Source organism: Silene latifolia, chromosome Y (genome assembly GCF_048544455.1).
Source record: "Silene latifolia isolate original U9 population chromosome Y, ASM4854445v1, whole genome shotgun sequence".
NCBI lineage: Eukaryota > Viridiplantae > Streptophyta > Magnoliopsida > Caryophyllales > Caryophyllaceae > Silene > Silene latifolia.
This window is the reverse complement of record NC_133538.1, coordinates 193,041,616-193,063,725: the sequence shown is the minus strand read 5'-3', so window position 1 is coordinate 193,063,725 and position 22,110 is coordinate 193,041,616.

The following is a 22,110-nucleotide window of genomic DNA, read 5'->3' as shown; positions in this document are numbered from 1 at the left end:
GTCATACCTATAGGGAAATACTCTTAATTGATTATTTAATTAATCGTATACCGATACGAGTTAATTAAATTGCTTAAAATTGACGGATGATTTTGTGAGTATAATTTACGTATCTTATTGTAAATATGATTAAATGAGACACGGTCTAAGTAATCGAATTGTTTTATTACTTAGATGAAATCATTGTTTACAGAAACAATTGAAACGGAATGAATAAATTATTATAAATACAGAATGTTGTAATTTATAATTTGGAAACATTTTTGGTACGAGTAATTACGAATTACTAGTCGATTTTGTAAATGACATATTTTATGAGTATGTTGATTTTTAATAAGTTAAAAATACTACATTGTGACATGTCATGTGACATGTCATGTAACATGTTACATGTGACAAATTGACAAATGACAAAATAAAATGGACCATCCATTTTATAATGAAAGTGCCGAAATTATGGAGGGAGTTAGTGGAGAAATTGTGTTAATTGTTTAAGTGGAAAACACAATGATGAAAGCTAACAAGTAGCCATGCAAACCTAAGCTTTTGAGAAGAGCAAAAATAAAAGGCATTTGGCATACTACCCAAGGCCAATTTTCGGCCAACCATAGAAGAAAAGAAAAGAGTTTTTCTTTTCAATTCATTAATTCATTCTTTTCATCTTATTTTTCTAGTGTAAGAAAATCTATCAAAAACTCTCTACAATTTATGATAATTCTAGAGAAATAAAGTCACAAAATTACTATCTCGTGAACCGAAATTCCAAGAGTAAAATCAATGTTTTGTGTCAATTTTAAGTAGACTAATCTTAATACTAGATCATATTATTTTAGTCTTTAAGATGTATTCCTTGGGTATTCACATTTGGGAGAGGTTCTAATTTGGACCTTTTGTTCATCCATTTAAGGGAAAGCTCAAGAACTAACAAATAGGTGAATTTGTTAGTGCCCATAAAACCAAATTTCATTTGGTGAGAAATTGATTTTCTTATCTCCTTTTATTAAAGTTTGCATGCATAAGATTCATTTATTAATTTTATGACAAATTAAATTCAAAACATATATGAATATGTTGAGTATATAGATCTACTTTTCCAACAAAAATAACCCCTGAAATTTTGTTTGCCCCCATTTTCAGCAGGGTTTGACTTTTTAATTAAATAGTTTTATATTACTAGACCATGATAACGTAAACCAACATTTTTCAGCGATGCTCTAAAATACTCTTTTGGTAACCCAACGATTTTGAAGATACCATAAACTACTAACTGATGTTGTCACGTACTTGTATGATACTACTAGGTGTCCCATGCATTTTATGTAATAGAATCACATATATTTTTAATTGACTGTTGTTTAGACTACTAATTATATTGGAATTCAGATTGCACTTGATTTTGCGAGAAGTTTATAAGGATAAAATACTCTTAGTTGTATGGAGATAGTCAGGTAAAATTATGTTGTAAGAGATCTAGCATTTTCTCTAAATACACTAAATATATATATATATATATATATATATATATATATATATATATATATATATATATATATATATATATATATATATATATATATCATTATGAATTATGATACTTGTTGTTTTACGTAAGATCATTCAGTATTATGTAGTTGTTGTTGGTGAAAATAATTTGCAAAACTCATAAAGGTAGGTCTTCGTTGTTAAGGGTTCATTATGGTGTGCTACAGCATGTGTTATAGATATAGCGTTTTGTATTTAACTAAAAATCGGATGTGCCTTGTGACAAATGAATAAGTTAACTACATACTATATGTGGACCATTGGAGAGGCAAACCAGTTTTCAGGTAGTCAACATCGACGCCTCCTTCAACATGCTTCTGGGACGTCCTGGATCCACGCCGTCAAGGCAGTTACTTCAATTCTTCACCAGAAAATCAGGGTCCCCTTCAACGAGAAAACGATCACGATTCGTGCTTCCCCAATCAAAGCCGTCATGAAAAAGGGAATAGCCTCCCAAGCCATCAAGGAGGACGACAATGAAATGTGGGGATTCCAAGCCATGAATGCCATAACCGATGAATCAGCACCTTTTGATTGTGACCCGTTTGCCAACCTCACAGTCAACCGCATTCTGATGCGCCAGGGTTATTTCCCGGGTTTACCCCTCAATCCACTAAAGAGCACCTTACCTCCCTTGAAATAGGCTAAGGTCCCTAACATCCCCTTCGGACTGGACTATGAATCTACCAATGAAGATATACAGGAAATGAACCTCCTAGTTCGAAAGCGCAAGAAGCACGGAGTTATCCTCCGTCCCTATCATCTGACCCTCAATGGATACTTTGTCCCCGAGGGAGAGTCTGAACTCTACCATGGCTTTCCGAAGCCGATCTATAACTCTGTGGCCAAGGTCAGGTACCCGGGTGTAGAAGTCTTTCAGGACTGCTAATTCATCCCCGACAACACTGAAGCTGCATCAACCGAGTCTAAGCCGTCCTCATACCTCGACGGACAAGTTGTCACTCTCCTCTTTGGAGAGGATAATGTCAAGCACCTCGATTATGAGGACATCTGTTAAATCCTCAGAAATGTGCATTCGGAGTCACCTCCGTAAAACTCTTGGGACATGTCGTCAGTAAAAGAGGCATTGAAATTGATCCCACCAAAATCAAAGCCCTTCAGCAAATGCCTCGGCCTAAGAACGAGAAAGAGATTCGGGGATTTCTCGGTCAGGTTCAATACATCAGCCGCTTCATAGCTAAGCTCACTATGATTTGTGAACCAATCTTCAAGAAACTTCGCGCCTCCGATCACACCGATTGGGACGACGATTGTCAAAGAGCCTTCGGCAGGATAAAGGAAATCCTATCCAAACCTCATGTCCTCATGCCACCATAACAAGGGATTCTCTTATCCATGTACCTGAATGTCATCGACACAGCCATGGGAGTTATGCTAGCACAAACAATCGACGCTGAAGAACGAGCCATCTACTACATCAGCAAGAAGTTCATCGAGTATGAGACGAGGTACACCCAAATGGAAAAGACATGGCTTGCCCTAGTATGGTTAACAAAGTAGTTGCGACATTACATGCTCAGCTACACGGTCCACATTTATTCCAAGATGGACCAGGTCAAATACATCTTCGAAAAAACCGTACTAAACGGAAGGCTGTCTAGATGGACACTCATGCTGTCCGAATATTATCTTAAGTTCGTAACTCTCAAGGTTATCAAGGGAAGGGCAGTCGCCGATTTCCTAGCAGAAAATCCCGTCCACGAGGATCCAGCAACCGACACATGGTCACTTCCTGACGAAGATATCCTTTGTGCCGACTCCGACGCATGAGACCTATACTTCGATGGTGCATCTAATCTGAGAGGCTTCGGGGTAGGAATCCTTATAATATCACCAGAGGGAGAACATGTTCCGATCTCAGTCAAGCTAGAATTTGCCGTCACCAACAATGCCGCCGAATATGAAGCATGCCTCATCGGCCTACAAGCAGCCATAACACTTGGCATCAAGAGACTGAGGGTCCACGGCGATTCCTCACTCATCATCAATCAGGTGTCCGGATCATGGAAAGTCCGAAGCGACAGCTTAGCTCCCTACCGAGCAAAAATCAATCAAGAGGCCGAGTTCTTCGACCAAGTCAACTACTTCCACTTTCCACGAGAGGAAAATCAATTTCCCGATGCCCTAGCAAAACTTGTCGCGTTCCTCAACATACCTGACGACATGAGATCGATGCCCCTATGTGTCGAGAGAAGGAGCGAGCCAACTCACATCTGTGCCATCAACAACGACGAGGAATACCATGATGAACCGTGGCACCAAGCCATCCTCAACTACAAAACCAAAAACGAATTCCCTCCTAACTTTGATCCAAGAGGACAAAGAGCCATCCGTTTACTTGCATCACAATTCGTGATAAACCAAGACCAATTATACAAAAGTACACCCCAAGGGATTCTCCCCCTTTGAATTGACCATCACAAAGCCAAGAAGGTCATGGGAAAGGTCCACGACGGAGAATGCGGCCCTCACATGAGCGCAATGATCCTGACCCGAAAGATCATGCGGTTAGGCTACTACTGGACCACCATGGAGGCCGATTGCCATAACTACATCAAACATTACCACAATTGCCAAATCTTCGCCAACATACAACACATACCACCATCCCTTTTATACACCATGACATCACCCTGGCCTTTCTCAACCTGGGGCATCGACATCATCGGGAAAGTCAACCCGATAGGCACCAAGGGGCATTGCTTCGTCCTCGTCGCCATCGACTACTTCACCAAATGGGTAGAAGCGCAGTCATATGCAGTCTTGACCGCCAAACAAGTTGCCAAGTTCATCCAAAACAACATCATCTGCAGATATGGGGTACCCCATGAAATCATCAGCGATCAAGGCTCTCACTTCCAGGCAGAAACACAAGCCTTGCTGGACAAATACAAGATCAAACGACATCGATCATCCCCCTATCGTCCCCAAATCAACGGAGCGGTGGAGGCAACGAACAAAACTCTTGTCACCATTATCAAGAAGATGCAAGACAACTACCGCGATTGGCCGAGGAAACTCCCATTCGCACTTTGGGGATACCGAACCTCCATTTAAACACCGATAGGCGCCACACCCTTCTACCTAGTATACGGTATGGAGGCGGTTCAGCCGGTAGAGTTAGAGGTCCCATCTCTACGCATCCTACTGGAGAGTCAAGTTCCTGAGGCGGAATGGACCCGTCGAAGGTACGAACAACTCACACTTCTAAATGAGCGGCGGCTTAACGCCTTACACAACATCCAGCTATACCAACGACGTATACAACGGGAATTCAACAAGAAGGTTAAACCCAAGAACATCAAACCCAACTGGGCCGGACCGAACCTGGTCAAGAAAATACTTTCGGGGGGCGCAGTGAGACTGAGTGACCTAGACGGGGAAGATTTTACAAACCCGACCAACCTAGAAAAACTCAAAAAATACTACCCTTGAACCGTAGTGACCAACGACCTTTCCCTGACTTTACAACTAGCGACTACCTTTACCCCTTTCAAGTCAAGTTCCTCAACGTGTTCTGATTTGAAATTGCATGTTTCCTCAAGTCTAAGTTGGGGCACCTTGCCCGTTTTGAATGCCCTTTGATCTGTCAAAGGCAACATCCATTTGCACTCAAACAAAATACCCTGAATTACGATCATGGTTTGATTTCACCTCTTCAGGTGGATACGTAGGTAGTCCCTCTTATACATGAGGGATACAAGTAAAAAAACCAGTCAAAATTTACAAAACATCCCCGAACTACGATCATGGTTTGATTTCACCTCTTCAGGTGGATATCTAGGCAATCCTTTCTTACACAAGGAGGATACAACCATACCCTTAATAAAAAAAATACATCCCCATCAAAAAAAATTCCCTTATATTTACCCACATACAAAAAAATCACCCATATCAACCTTCAAAAAAAAAGAGAAAGGGAAAAACATTCCATTTCCCATAAAATGCAAAAGAGAAGCCTTTCTCCCTTCCTACAAAAATCCCACTCCCTAAGTGCAAATGTTTAGGACGATTCAAGCCGAATTGCCTTTAAGAAATGGATGGAAGAAACAAGCGTTCACAATTTTCTTTTGACATAAACAATCCTCTTATTTAATTAATAATGGGAGGGATTACAAATTCAACAACAAATAAAGCTCGGCAAGTCTACAACTTGTCAAAGCTAAGGTGTCGACTAAAACACCTCACATAGTAAAACTAGCACAAAACACACAATACATAGCTAATACAACATAATAAAAACTCACAACACCAATACAACATAATAATAAAGTGGGTAATGGAGGTCTTCATTCTTCCTTTCTACCCTTGCCTTTTCCCTCGGGATACATGTTCCCCTTGTTCTTCTTGTTGGCCCGCCTTGCATGAGCTTCTTCTTCGGAACGGATCCTCAACGGATCTACAACGGCGACAGCTTCCGGTCTCTTACAAGACCCCATGCTCGGTCCAAAGCGAGCCCATGCACGGCCCACTACATCTTTCGGACCTGAGATTCTCCTCTTTGGTGGCCTCATCACATCCGGGCTAGCTCCGTCAACATATTCCTCAAAGAAGGCACGGTTGGCCTTGCCAACCTCTCGATACTTCAAATCAACAACCTCGTCCTTACGGGATTTGGACCTCTCCTCCAAGGTAGGAGCTCTTGACCACTTGACATAAGCGGGAGTCATCTATGTCATGGCAACGGGGTTTGGTACCTCCCAAAATGGCCGAGTGGCCCACCATCTTTCGAAGACCTCCACAAGCTCGGAGTTCCGGAAAACTTTCTCTTAGACAAAGGTATCTTAAGCGGGCACCTTTCGTTGACGCCCCATTTGCCCCCATGAACCTTTCGGGATAAATGAAGGAAACAACCTTCAAACCCACCACCATCAAAGAATGATGACTAGAACCCGAAGCGGACAACCCCGTGAAGGACCTCAAGTGCCATCATGGCACCACCCAACGGATATGAGGACCACCCTCCTCCGCCAATCTCGCGGCCCAATAGGCCTCGGTGGATGCGAAGCTATCCAAGTACAACTTCTTCCTCATGGTAAGATGACGGAAAGAATAAGAAGAAGAATCAACCGGAGGCTCTACATACCTTAGCCTCTCCAATAGCCACACTTGGAGGATCCTTGGAGATCCAAACGAGGGAGCTTCTCCACAAGAACCCTTCTTGTCCAAAGCTTGGATGATCTCGCCAAGCACCAACCATGATGGATCCCTACCATGCTCCATTTGCTCGACTACGTGCACAAGGGTCATGCTACAATAGCATTTTGGCCCCTCCTTCTTCAAAGCATCAACAAAGGGGTATACATGGACAAGGCAAAAGGCAAGAGCCGTTCTCCTAGCCACTTCCGAAACATTGGCATCCAATCGGTTTGAAAAGATGTTGATAAGAGCCAACATATCCACACCATGAGGAGTGAGGAGGAAATTGACTTGGCTTGTTGACAAGCCCAACATTGAACGGAATTTCTCCTTATAACACAACCGAGTCGGAGGAAGCACCGGAACACAACTCGGTACCCACCAATGGCTCCTACTTCCTCGGCAAGAGGATAAATTTTTCCTTTCTAGAAAACGAAAACATAATGTTTCGAATCCCAGAACCGAGAGCATGCTTCAAGAAATGAGGGTTGCACCTTGACTTGACGAAGCACCAACAATTGACCAACTCCCATGCAAACGAGTTGATACTTTTCAGGAGACGAAAAATCCCGGCACCATTGTCGCAAAACATTCTCAAAGGCATCCATGAATATTTTTATGTGGAAGAAGAAGAAGTTTTTTAGAGATGTTTTTGTGTTTCGGATGCTGAAACAATGAAGCACAAACATCCCTATTTATACAAAACAATCAGCGCCTTTTTTTCGAAAAAAGGGGAGGCTGACTTCTATCGCCAAGCTTCTCGCGCCTCTTTGGGCCTATTCTCAGGATTCCCATCTTGAATTGTCCCTTTCAAGTTGCGTTTTCTCCTGACACCTCAAACCTCCCGCCGGAATGCTCGCGCCTCTTCGGGACGGTCCAGGACGTTTTGTGTTTTCTCACCCTCACATTTCCTTGCTTTCGCGTTTTACGAAATTCGACACGGTTTCCATGACGCAGCTTTAAACATACGGATTTTTCTTTCTTTTTTTAAGGGGGAAGGGCTAGTCGCCTCGATCCGTGACGGATCATTTCCATGACAGTCAAAATTCCGAAATTTTTTCGCTTTTTCGCTCTTTTCCCAGCAAAAATAAAAATCGACAATTGATAACACGACATCAGTTTTCCTCAAAATTTCAAGTACTCACAAATCCGAGTCTTGATCTCACAAAAATCAAATCAAATACACTCGCAAAAATCTATTTTTAAAATTCACCCCCGATGGTTTGAGTTTGAATTTTTCGAGTTACAAATCAGTTTCAACAATTTCGATGCAATTTAATTCAAGACACGAGTTATTTGCTCAAATTTTCAAATCAATTCCTTTTGAGTAGTCCAAACGTGACGACTTGTCGCGGAATTTTCAAAATATCATTTCAAATTTCCAATTTCAATTTTAACGTCGAGTCATCATGGTTAATTTTGTTTTTCAATCAAATGCTTTTTACGTGTTTACGTTTATGCATACGTGCTACCTGTTTTCTGTTTTTCTATACTAACAATGCAGGAACTGGTGAGAAGCAAGAAGGGGAATTGACAGCCGAGAAGCGCTTCTCCGAAACACAACACAAAAAAGCCAAAAATCACAAATGAACCACAATCCAAAAACACATATATACAAACCGCCTCACGCAAAATGCAAATATGTACAAACAAGAGTCCAAGACACGGACAAAACAACTACAACTACTCAGCAACTCCCGTCGGACCAGTCTCGGTCTCACGAGGAGTCGCGGGCAAGGCAGACACCACCATCTGCTCAGGCTCCCTCTCCGGAGATCTCTCCAATGTCTCTTATTCCATCGTGACGTGAAGCTTCTCCGCCGCAGCAGACTGAGCCCTGAGAGAGGCAATCTCCGCATCTCGGCTCCGCAACGCGTCCTCACGACTCCTCAACTCCTGGTCTCGACTGGTGATCCCCAACCCCTGGGCCTCGATTATTGACATGGCTGCATCTAACTCAGCACGGACCCGAGCGAGCTCTGCCGGATCCGTAGTACCCTGCAAAACACAATACAGATCATTAAGATCTAAAAACTTGAAATTCAACACCAAAACAACATACAAAAAGTACCCGAGCAAGCCGAGCCTCCCTCGCATCCAGGTCACTAGCAAGTGCCCTCCACCGGCTAGCCATCCGCCACAAGGCCTGATGACTAGCGGGCATCACGTACAACAAAGAAGGTCTTTCAATACAATGCAAGGCAAAACATAAATGAGGAATAATGTTCGGATCAGGAACTCACCCTTAGAACGCTCAACCTCCAATTCATGCCAACGTCGGTCACCTCAGCGACCGCAGGCTTTGGCAGGTGAAGCTGTAGCTCCTCACCGCCCGGCCCCTGAAAGGTGGTCTCCGCCAGGTAAACTGGGGGCTGTGTCCTCATCAACACATTGACCCCCAGCAATTCGGGTCCATATAGAGGTAACAAACCCTCCTATCAAAAGGGTCAATAAAGAAAAAAGAACAGAGGAAAACATACCTCGATCGGGTACCAGGCAAGCCTCGACAACCGGAAGGTGTCGTAGTCGACCTCCCGCTGCAACAGCTCCTCGCCTCCCTGACCGTGAAGGTGCTCCTCAACCTCATCGGGGGTCGACTCCTGGAACAACACCCTAGGCGGATCGACCGGTACCACGAAAGTCTCAGTAAAGCACTAACAAGCTAAACGCTCGCCCAGGTACCAAACTGGCTCGATCGCCGTCTCAAGGTACAAACGCTGGGAGCTGCGAGGCCGCAAACGCTCCCTGACAACGACAAGCACCTCTGTATAGTGCTCCTAAGGCCACCCGACGAACTGCACTCAAGGCAAAACTAATCAGCTAACTGGGGGATTCCTTAGCTACCTAGTCATCCTATCTCTATCTGTTTCTACAAAATAAGAGGAGTAAGGGACAACAACTTACGTCAGCAACTTGAAGGGCGTTCACACGACGCTTGCAGTCCTCGTAAGTTGACTTGGTCGACTTCTTCCAAGCCACTGTCCAGGCCCTCACAGCAGGGTAGGTCGAAGGGACGCCACCGGTAGTTCCCGGGCGCATGGGGATGAAGTAAGAATACAACCAAGCCTATAACCAAACACAGCAAACACAAATCAGCCAGTCTTTTCAAAAATTGCCAAAATTAAAATCAAAATCAAAATCAAAATGTAGATACCTCATTTCTGCACCTCTCGCAAACCACCCGGTGATGATTGGGCCGCATGTTTGCTACGCGAAACGATTTGTGATAGTTCGTAAGTTTATCGTCAAGTGATTGCTCAAATACTAATGTCTACCTCTTAGTTGTCATTTACGTGCCGATACGGTCGTTTTGACAGTAATTAGAGTACATTTGGAGTCCGGGCCTAAAACCGTCTTCATTTTCTGATAACCGTTAAATCCCGAGTCAGAATGTTCTGGAATGTTCCGGATATTTCTATTCCATATTGTATAAATATTTCACAATCTTTATCCTTTGGTAAACAATTTCCCGTAATATTCACATAAAATATTAAGGAAAACCAAATTATTCCGTCCTTCCATAACTTAAACACGGAAATCTTTCTTCCGTAGGAGGAAACCACTTGGGAATAGACGCAGCAAGTGTTGCGCCTCATCCAAGAGACGCAGTGGCTGCTGCGCCTCTTCCCAGGTCCTTTTCTGCGTAATTTTCGTATCTTTTTTTACATCTTTCCGAGATTCACTTCCAAAGACTCTCCGAAACCCTAATTCCTTCACGTGATTAGTATAAATAGGAGCCTTCGCTCCTCATATTTCTCACGCGAGTGTCCGCCCTTCTCTTCTCCCTTTGCATTCTAGACCTTTGTTCTTACTTTTTGGCGTCTACGTGCTTGAACTTTCGACCACGTAAGCTCGGATCCTTTTGAGTACCAGCCTCATTTGCATGACCGACCAATTTGACCAACTCCACAATCAATCAACTTAATTAATCTTAATCGTTTTCCTCTTACGAGGGCACTTTCTTTACATTCGCGTCGAGCATCACTAATCGATTTCTTAGTCCTTCTCATTTCGTCAAACATATAAGTCTGAGGGTGTATAATCCTTCTTTATTCATTGTTATTTACTTTTTGTATCATTAATATAAGGTTTATGTCGAAAACACCTATTAAAACCGATTTCTAAAACCGTGCTTTAAAACCTCTTTTTGCGGATTTCCAGAAGACAAACCGTCGAGAAAGGACGTAGCAACTGCTGCTGAAAGAAATGTAGATTCATATACATACTAACATACTCATATATGTCGAAATTAATTTGTCATAAAATTAAATGTGGATTTTATGCATGCAAACAAGATAAAAATAGAGGAGAAATCATGTCCTTACATTGAAGATTTCGGTTATATTGGGCACAAGAGAGATCACCTTTCTCTCTTGTTCTTGAGCTTTCCCTTATGGAAGAACAAAGATCCAAGTGTAGGATCTCTCCCTAAACTTTATACCCAAGGCTTTCTCTTAATTTAATTAATATTATAAGAACTAGTATAATATTAATTAGGTAGAAAATTGAACCAAAATATTTATAAAACACTTGTATGTTTCGGTTTTTGGGGAGGAAGAAGATGGGAGTTTTTATCTCTCTAAAACTCTTATTTTAGATTGTGAAAAGAATGAATGATACACACATAACATTATAGTGTATATGTAAAAATAAGAGGAAAAACCAAGTGGTTTTTCCTCTCTAAAAAACCGGCCAAGAGGAGGTGGAGAGGAGCCAATGCATGGACTCATTTGTCTTCACAATGCACCATAGGGTTGCATGGCTAGATTAATAGGTAATCATTGTGTTTACCATTAACTTAATAAAACACAATATTATCCTAATCCACCTCCTTATTTCGGCACAATGGGATAATATGGAATCCATATTATTTTTGTCAATTGTCAATATGTCACATGTCTTATGTCACATAAATTTGTTATGTAATTTTTAACATATTAAAAATCAACGTATTAATAAGAATACGTCACATACAAAAATCGACTTAGTAATTTCACAATTACTTGTGCCAAAATATTTTACCAATTTATAAATCACAAATGATTGTATTAATAATAATTCATTCAATTTTGATTGTTTCTTTAAACAATAATTTCATCCGAGTAATGATACAATTCAATTACTCGACCAGTATCTCATTTAATCACATTTCAATTTGATACGTAAATTTTTCTTCCAAAAATCGTCCGTCAATTTTCAAGTAATTTAATTAACTCGTAACATTATACGATTAATTAAATAATCAATTAAGAGTGTTGCCCTATAGGTATGACCTAGGGGTCAACGATCACCACCGTCGCACGGCGACGTAATGTCAAACTCTAGTCAGCCAACCATTACCGATATATGTTGACCAGTTGACAGTAACAATATTACTTCCCAATTGTATTCTATATAATGAGACTTAAACATGTGATCATCATGATCAACAGTCGTGATCGCATTATTGTCGGAGGACACATATTCCAACAATCTCCCACTTGTCCTCGACAAGTGTGCGTCACCAATTCTCTTGTCCTATTACTATCTCCCACTCAATGCAAGGTGTCTTTCAGGTCGTACTTGCAAGTGATCATATCAAGAGTGCTTTCCTCGATCTGGAGAATAACTGATTGACCGGACTTATCTATCATAGATACTTTCCGAGCGTGGCCACGCATTTCCAGTTCATTACTCCTGAGTGGCCCTGAGATATTGTTATAACCCTGACTAGGGATGGACAATTTCTATCGCACTCATTCCCTTCGACTAGCCACAGCCATCATAACCCAAAATATGCCCATTTGACCCCATTTACGAAGGTCGTAGTAACACAAATCAAAGTTAATCTGAAACTGTGCCATCTTAGGAGAATAGTCTTTAGTCAAAAGAATCGACTCATTTGAATACTATAGTAGCTCTCGCCACGACCAGGCTATATAAATTTGCCAGAACTCTATAAGCGGTCATTAGGCCCGGCAAAATGTTCCTAACAGTCTGCCTATGTGATCGACTAGTCATCTCACATGACTTTATGGCACTTGAACTTGCCATCAATCGCATCACACTCTAGTCACTTCGAGACGTCACCTCATATAAGTAACTATGGGCAAAAACAATGTTAATCCATGTTCACTTTAACGGGGTTCAATTGTCTCTACAACCCGTTTGGATATAACAATGTACAAGGTGAGTTAATAATAACTCAAACGACAAATGTCGACATCACACTCGGGTAGTCAATATCATATTACAACCTTGTGATGTATATCATCAGTGTAAACACTTATTGATTGCAACAAAAGTTTAACATCCCATGTGTCCATGTGTTCAAACTTTTTACACTTGCAATTTCCTTCACATTCATGTTCTCTCTCATAGCATGAATCTTACCAAGTACACATCAAGGTTCCCGACCTTGATTTCGGTTCTTAATCTCGAAAGAACTTTCTTATCGACTATCACATAGCGAACGAATTTGTGATGAATGATATAACTTGTACTGATCAAGTACTCCATCCACACACAATGCACTAGGTATATGTTTTGTAGAATCTTGTAACAATTGACAAGATTATTTAGCTTAGCACTTCTCACAAGTCTTAGCTTGACTAGGAAAGATTGATTTTTGAATAACCTCTTATTCAACCAAGCATTTTTCCAAAAACATCTCATTTCTCTTTCTAGGCTTGAAAGAATTTGGGATTCCCATAAATCCTCATATGTGCTCGGATTTTCTACAATATGTGCAACCTCTTAACACACAATGGAACATACCGTCAAACACTGAAATCGCTCATCGAATTCTACTTGAGAATTCACGACGTTTCTATTATGGCTCACAAATCAATCATCATGCTCTTATGCATATGATTTATAATTGGACATGTACATGATTATTCTAATGGCGGAAACATTAGTTACAAATAATCATGAGATCAACCATTCATAGATTCAATGAACGACCATGACTGCTAATGGCAATTCCATTTTCATCTACATGAATAACCTATGTTAATGTTGATACGATGTGCATCTCTTAATACTAACCCAACACCCTTGATGTAATTGGATTCATCATAGTCCATTTTCATCCAGAATTGAAAACTCAAAAGCTTCTTTATGAAAGAAGGTATTAGCTCGTCATTCTTTAATGAGTAATGAGTTTTATACATTCAAGGATGATAGCTCCCACTAAATTCCATGTCTTCACATGAGAATTTCCTAACTCCCACTCAATTCTACATATTTCGAAATTGACTTCTCAATCGAAACTCTTATTGAGAATTGAAATATAAATTGCATTGCCAAGTTATTTGGATAAAACCATATATGTTCCCATCATATCCTTTCAAAATACCTAGTTTAAAGAGGTCTCATCTTAACCTTACGGAAAGAGATTTTAAATCTCCAACACACTCATGTCATAATGATGTGTAGTAATGTCATTATTCAAATATAAACAATATCTAGAATACGTCCTTCACAATTACCCTTTTGGAAGGAGGTTTAACCATTTCATAGGGAGGTTAAGCAATGATATTTGCGTGGTTAAAACTTTGGCCATTGAAGATATCGGTATATCAATCTTTGCAACTTGATCATAACTAGTATGTTACTTTGATTCATTTAGGCTCTTAAGTAAATCTCAAGGTTGAAACTATTGGTCAAATATTTTATAAACTAAGTCAAAAACTTGTTAAGACTTTACATTAGTCATTTTTCTTCCAAAACTTTCTTTTGGTCTCCTCGTGTAGTTATCTTGAGAATAATCTCTTATGATAACTGTACTTGGTCTCTTTAGTCATATCGAACTAACTTGAGACCATAGATCTCATCTATTCGGCATACTATGTAAATAGATATACCTTCATTCAAATCATTTTCTCTTGCGAAGATCTTCACTTACACAAGTACACAATTTTATCTTGTCTTGTGTGTTGTGTCCTCATATTTCTCCCACTCTATCTTTAGAATAAATACACTATATATTCAAAGATAGCATATGAGACACAAATTAATGATGTTGAAGTATAAGGAAAACTATCTCATAGATAGACTAATAGTTATTGATATCATATGTGGACTTGGTGATTGACATTCCTTTATGAGAGTTCATAGACTCAAAATCGCTTTATAAATGATCATACACAAGCCTTAAGCATGTGGACATATAATGAAACCCGTCATTATAGATGATCATACACATACCCGTCATTAGATCACTTTAAGTGACTAATGTTATGTTTCAAAGTGCAAGCATTTAAAGATGAATTTTTAGAACATAAAAGGATAAATGATAAAACGGGTGACTTGGGTTGCAAACCAAGTCACCATCATCCAAAATACAAACCATTATCCAAAATACCTTTCCATGTCGAACATGGAAACTTAAAGTTCTAAAAATCCAAAACACAACTTAAAATAAGACAATGAAAAGCAAAGCTCCATAAAAGCTATCCTTAGCTTCTCCATGGTTTCTCATGCTTGCTTTTCCTTTCCTTTGTCTTTGCTTGGTGGAGGCCCTATTTACAATAAAAAGGGAGATACATTATCACAACTTTGCATCATATTACCATAGTTGAATTTGAAACATAAAAGAAGGATAGTCATTTACCTACTGGAGTGATCTTTCCAGCTTTGATATCACCAAGGTATTTGGAACAATTTCTTTTCCAATGTCCCATGCCATTACAATAATGGCACTTATCAAGAGGACCCTTCTTGACTTTGGAGGTGCTAGCTTCACAAGACTTAGCTTTGGTGAATGTGGGAGCTTGCTTCTTGCCCTTTCTCCCATTCTTCTTGAACTTCCCCTTACTCTTAGTGCTTATATTAAGCACATCCTTGGGAGGGTTCACATTTAACCCCATGTCCCTCTCGGCTTGCACAAGTAACTTGTGCAACTCCTCAAGAGACACGTCGTTGTCTTGCATGTTAAAATTCACCTGGAATTGCACATATGCCTTGACTTTGGACAAGGAGTGTAGAATCCTATCTACGATGAGTTCTTTGGGGATTTCAACCTTTTGAATTTTCAAGGTCTGGACAAGCTCCATGAGTTTGAGCACATGAGGGCTAACCTTTTGGCCCTCTTTGAAGTCGAGATCAAAGAATGCCGCGGCCGCCTCATATTGGACGATCCGCGGAGTTTGTGAAAACATGGTCACAAGTTTGGAGTAAATCTCATTAGCATTGCCCATTTTAAAGGCTCTCCTTTGGAGGTCCGCCTCCATCGCAAATATTAAGACATTTTTCATTGCGGCGGACTCCTTTTGGTAAGCCTCATATGCTTCCCTAGTGGCCGCGGTTGACCTAGTGGAGGGTTCGGGTGGAGAGGCCTCGGTAAGGTAACGAAGCTTGTCGTCACCTTCGGCGGCTAATTTGAGTTGGGCATCCCATTCGGAGAAATTTGACCCATTCTTTTCAAGTTTACATCGATCCATAAAGGATCGGAGCCAAGACGAACTAGCGAGTGGTGTAGCATTAGGAGTTGGTGTTGATGTTGCCATTTGTTATGAAAAAGAAGTGGTCTACAAAACAAAAATATATAAGGAGTAAAACAAATGTCGTTTTAATAATACTTGTAAAATGTATGATTTAAACAAGTTTTATGCATTTTTCTAGTGACCTCTACCCAACTAGATAAATGATTCCAAGACCCAAATTCATATTGACTTAGGCACGGTATGGCCGATGAAACCTTTATCAATATAACTCGGTGGATTAACGTTTTAATCGATTCTACTTTTAGAACTCTTGGTCGATAAAATTACTCTAATATTTATCTATAGCCCGGAACACATGCAACTACGTTCGCGAATACTTCCGTTGAGCTCAATCCAAATTTCGAATAAATGTGTCCATGATCCAAGTCCACATCAACTTGGGCACGGTATGGCCGATGAAACCCTCATTAACATGAACTCGGTGGATTAACATGCATCACCCACTTCCCCTACGTAACAAGGTTTGTACCCCGGTAGGGCCGAGTGCACTCCCTCGCGAAATAGGTTTTCATGGTTTCTACTATTTGGTAAGGCTATGTCTCAATTGTTTGTTTTAGCGAGAGGTCATGTCAATTTATTATCTATCACGTTTTAAGTGAACTAAAGCGGTGAACTACGATAATTAGAATTGACACGGTCGATAAACTCGATAAAATAAGGATGCATGTTTTAGTTATGGCGATTTAGCGATGCATGCGACATAAAATAAAATGCAAGCATAAAGATAAATAAATCCTAGTATGGCCTTTCCTAAAATAGAAAAACTATTTAACTATTACATATTCGGAAACCAACTCCATTGGTCCCTTGAACTTCGGTTGTGGCACGCATCTCGAGGTAACACCGTCTTTATGTATCGCCATTCTTGAAGAAATCCGTCTTTTGGAACTCCGGAATGAATAAAATTACATAACAAATTACATAATTTCCTATTATACATTTGTAACTAAAATAAAATAAATCTATTAAATTACAAAACGGTGATACGAGATCACAATAAAAATTACAACCGAATCGGTATTCCCATACATTTCGGGAAATACCAATTAAAATCTAAGGCCATACTAAGTAAAATTACATAATTCAAAATTACATAAATTAAAATTATGACAATCATAAAGAAAATGCAGCATTATAATATGTATGAATATGCTCAATTTTAATGCTAAATCGCCTTTAAATAGCCAATATCGTATATTACTCGGTTTTTACGGATTTGCGTGATTTCAACATTTTATAATCACAAAAATACATAAACTCATATTTATGCATAAGTTAATTACCTTAACCTCTTAGGACTCAAAATTTAGTCTTCACTAATAATTTGACCATAATTAACCCATATTTACAAAATTGTTCATAAATGGACCAAAAATTACAAAAATAAGCTATTAAACTTCAAATAAATCACAAAATTTCAAATAAATTCAAAATTTGAAATTTAAACTCATGAACATTCTGGAAAAATTCCATGACACTCATAATGTTCAAAATCTTAGGTTAAAAATTTCGAAAATTTACCGGAAAAACAATGTTGCGGTTTATCGATTTTTTAATAAAATAATCATAAAAACATGGAAAAATTATTTTCATTAACTTTTAAATTTTATATCTGAAAAAGATAATAAAATGCAACATTAGACGTTTTTCCTAAGTCATAGATTATGTTTTATTAATTTTCCACTAATAATGTCACTATTTATGCTATTTTTCTTCAAAAATCCATAAATCATGCAAAAAAACTTCTTTATAGCCAATTATTTTACACACATCTTGTAAAATTGCATGTGACAACATATTGATTTTCTATGACCAGATTCGAAATTTAACTCATATTAACCTATTTTCCACCTAAATCCGAATTTAATAATGAAAAATTCATTTTTCGAGAATAACAAGTCCAAAAATTATGAAAATTTACAGGTTATCTCAAAATAATATATGTGACAACATATCCAAAAACCAACTGAAAATTCAAAGTATAGCTAATTTTAGACCAAAAATGACATTTTTACTCATAAAATCACATTTAAATGCCATTATTGTAAATTATGAACAATAAAAATCCGAAAAATTAACCAAAATATCCTAAAACATTTTAGGACCAGAAATATTAACATGCATGGATTAATTTCGTGATATCTCATAATAACACAAATTTTACAAGTTTTATTTGTTATTCTTATAACTCGGAAAAACTTTTAACCGATTTGCATGCAAACAACCGTGGCTCTTGATACCGATTGAAAGAAATGTAGATTCATATACATACTAACATACTCATATATGTCGAAATTAATTTGTCATAAAATTAAATGTGGATTTTATGCATGCAAACAAGATAAAAATAGAGGAGAAATCATGTCCTTACATTGAAGATTTCGGTTATATTGGGCACAAGAGAGATCACCTTTCTCTCTTGTTCTTGAGCTTTCCCTTATGGAAGAACAAAGATCCAAGTGTAGGATCTCTCCCTAAGCTTTATACCCAAGGCTTTCTCTTAATTTAATTAATATTACAAGAACTAGTATAATATTAATTAGGTAGAAAATTGAACCAAAATATTTATAAAACACTTGTATGTTTCGGTTTTTGGGGAGGAAGAAGATGGGAGTTTTTATCTCTCTAAAACTCTTATTTTAGATTGTGAAAAGAATGAATGATACACACATAACATTATAGTGTATATGTAAAAATAAGAGGAAAAACCAAGTGGTTTTTCCTCTCTAAAAAACCGGCCAAGAGGAGGTGGAGAGGAGCCAATGCATGGACTCATTTGTCTTCACAATGCACCATAGAGTTGCATGGCTAGATTAATAGGTAATCATTGTGTTTACCATTAACTTAATAAAACACAATATTATCCTAATCCACCTCCTTATTTCGGCACAATGGGATAATATGGAATCCATATTATTTTTGTCAATTGTCAATATGTCACATGTCTTATGTCACATAAATTTGTTATGTAATTTTTAACATATTAAAAATCAACGTATTAATAAGAATACGTCACATACAAAAATCGACCACAATTACTTGTACCAAAATATTTTACCAATTTATAAATCACAACAGATTGTATTTATAATAATTCATTCAATTTTGATTGTTTCTTTAAACAATATTTTCATCCGAGTAATGATACAATTCAATTACTCAGACCGTATCTCATTTAATCACATTTCAATTTGATACGTAAATTTTTCTTCCAAAAATCGTCCGTCAATTTTCAAGTAATTTAATTAACTCGTAACATTATACGATTAATTAAATAATCAATTAAGAGTGTTGCCCTATAGGTATGACCTAGGGGGTCAACTGATCACCACCGTCGCACGACAGTAATGTCAAACTCTAGTCAGCCAACCATTACCGATATATGTTGACCAGTTGACAGTAACAATATTACTTCCCAATTGTATTCTATATAATGAGACTTAAACATGTGATCATCATGATCAACAGTCGTGATCGCATTATTGTCGGAGGACACATATTCCAACAGCTGCGCCTCTTCGTGAGGCTGCCGCAGTTCCTGCTTCCTTTCTTCTTCCTTCGTCCTCTGTAATCCGTTCGTTTTGTTTGTTTTATTTGTTTTCTTTAATTCTTTGTCACACAATCACATGATAATCTCACATGTATATTATTATTCATCATTAACATGTTTTATTCATCTATAAATTCGACTTAAATCCCTTATAATCTCATATTTGCGGGTTTTCGTCATAAAATTCAATCCGGATTGTAGAAATTCGATTTGTTCATATTGAGTTTCTGGAATTCGACCTTTGGTATATTTTCATCTGTTATTTATGTATTCGTCATTAATTTGTCATCAATTTATCATACTTAGTTTAATTAGTTCACCCATGTCGTTAATCAATCGTTCTTTCATGTAAATAATCCGTTTGCATCCGTCTCATCCATGTTTATTGCTTTTATGACCATCAACCACATGTAATTAACCTGATAATCATTTTCATCCGAGTAAATATTATTAATTAACCATTAAAATCACTGATTTACATTAACGATTTGCAGTTCCGGCTTCACAGCCAGAACTCACCCTTGGAACAGACGCAGCAACTGCTGCGCCTCTTCCAAAGGGCGCAGTCCTGCTGCGCCTCTTCCAGGATGAGTTCTGTCTCTGAACTCCATTGTTGCTTGACTTAGTTTAATTAGCTTACGTATAATTGACTATTATCCGTATTATCGCCTTCTGATTTGTTCGTTATTTCATTCTTTTATTCTTTTTCTCAAATTATCCGTTTTAAAGATATTTTCGACATAAATCGCCTAATCCATTGTAATTATTGTAATTTTCATTATCGTAATTTTCATGTTTGTATTTATCATTGAATTTTGTATCATTTGTATGTTTTTACATGTAATTGAACATTAATTCTTACTTCGACCCAATTGTTTGCTAATTACGTGTCTCACCGACTTAGCCTAATTTTCACATGCTAGGATTAAAACTTGGATGTTGCATTGCATGCATATAATCAACGATATATCAAGTATAAATGATGTCCCTAATCATTAGTAGAGGCGCTATCGAGGCGGGCGAGATTAGGTGTTCGATCAAAAGAGCTTCCTAATACGTACCCTCACCCCTTACTCCAGATCTCTGTGAACATCCGTGTTCATTGGCATCCACGAGAGTCATTCTAAACATAGAATGCTAAGGGTAACGATTGCTTAGTGTTCATGTCACTACTTTGTATCTTGACATGACACGAGGTATTCGAACGGTTCCAATTTCCCATAAAAATTGGTGGCGACTCCAACAAAAATGCAAACGCTTGTTCTCTTCCTCCCAAGCGCCCCCGTGGGCCCCCCGCTGTCCACAGTTTGGCGACTCCGCTGGAGATAATACACTTACGTGTAGCCAAGGGTGAAACTTGAACAAGGTTGGGGAATAGTTTGTACAAGACAATTGTCGGTTTTCATAACTCGGTTTTCCTAGACCGTTTCATTCGGCCTTCCTAGGCCCAACCCAACCCATTCAACCAATCGTCCTGTCTAGACGGTCCTAATTCTTATTTGGGCCTAAGGATGGATAGCGATTGACGTTATCCATAACATGATGCTTACTCTTGTTTGTATCAAGGGCCTTCACTACTTGAGGAAATGGACTAGGAATCGGCCTTACTCTTGTTTGGTACGAGCCTCTCCACAGACTTCGGGTTTGATGGTTCGGTATGGCAACCCACCCTTTAAACCAAAACCCTTTTAAATGCACTCAGCATCCCGTTATAATGCTTGTATAAATGTTTGTACCTTATGTAATCACCATTTCTAAACGAAACCATGACGAATTTTGCAAAAAAAAAAAATCAAAATCCTTTTTTTAATCAAAATTTTGGAAAAGGCCATTTGATTAGCGCAAAACCCAGTCGAAACTCTGTCCATTTGTCGAGTCAAAATCCGGATCACGAGCCCATTTCAAAACCTCACTTCGAGTCCACTCCTACAACTACACTATAGTTGACTAGGATACACATTTTCAAAATTCTTGTCCTTTCTTCAAAAGCTCACTCAACACAAGTGGCACACACCCACTTTACGAGTCAAAACATTTCTTCTTTTAGCAAGTGTGTTAGATTGGTCCAGTTTTTCAAGATGCCTGGATCCAGCGAAACAAACCTCCACCAACTTCAAGATGGTAATGATCGAATCCTAGCCGCGCTAGCCCAAATCCAAGTTACGCAAGACCAAGTCCATGATCGCCTTGAGATCATCGAGTGCCGGATCTATGCCGTAGAGGGAAGGTTGCCTCCTCATGAAAGTGAAGTAATAGGTGACTCCGCGGATGAATCCAGGGATGAACATCCTCCCATGGGACTAATTGTAGCCGAGAAAAGACTTCAATACTTAGAGGAGCAATTGATGCACCTTAAAGGGGATGACATTT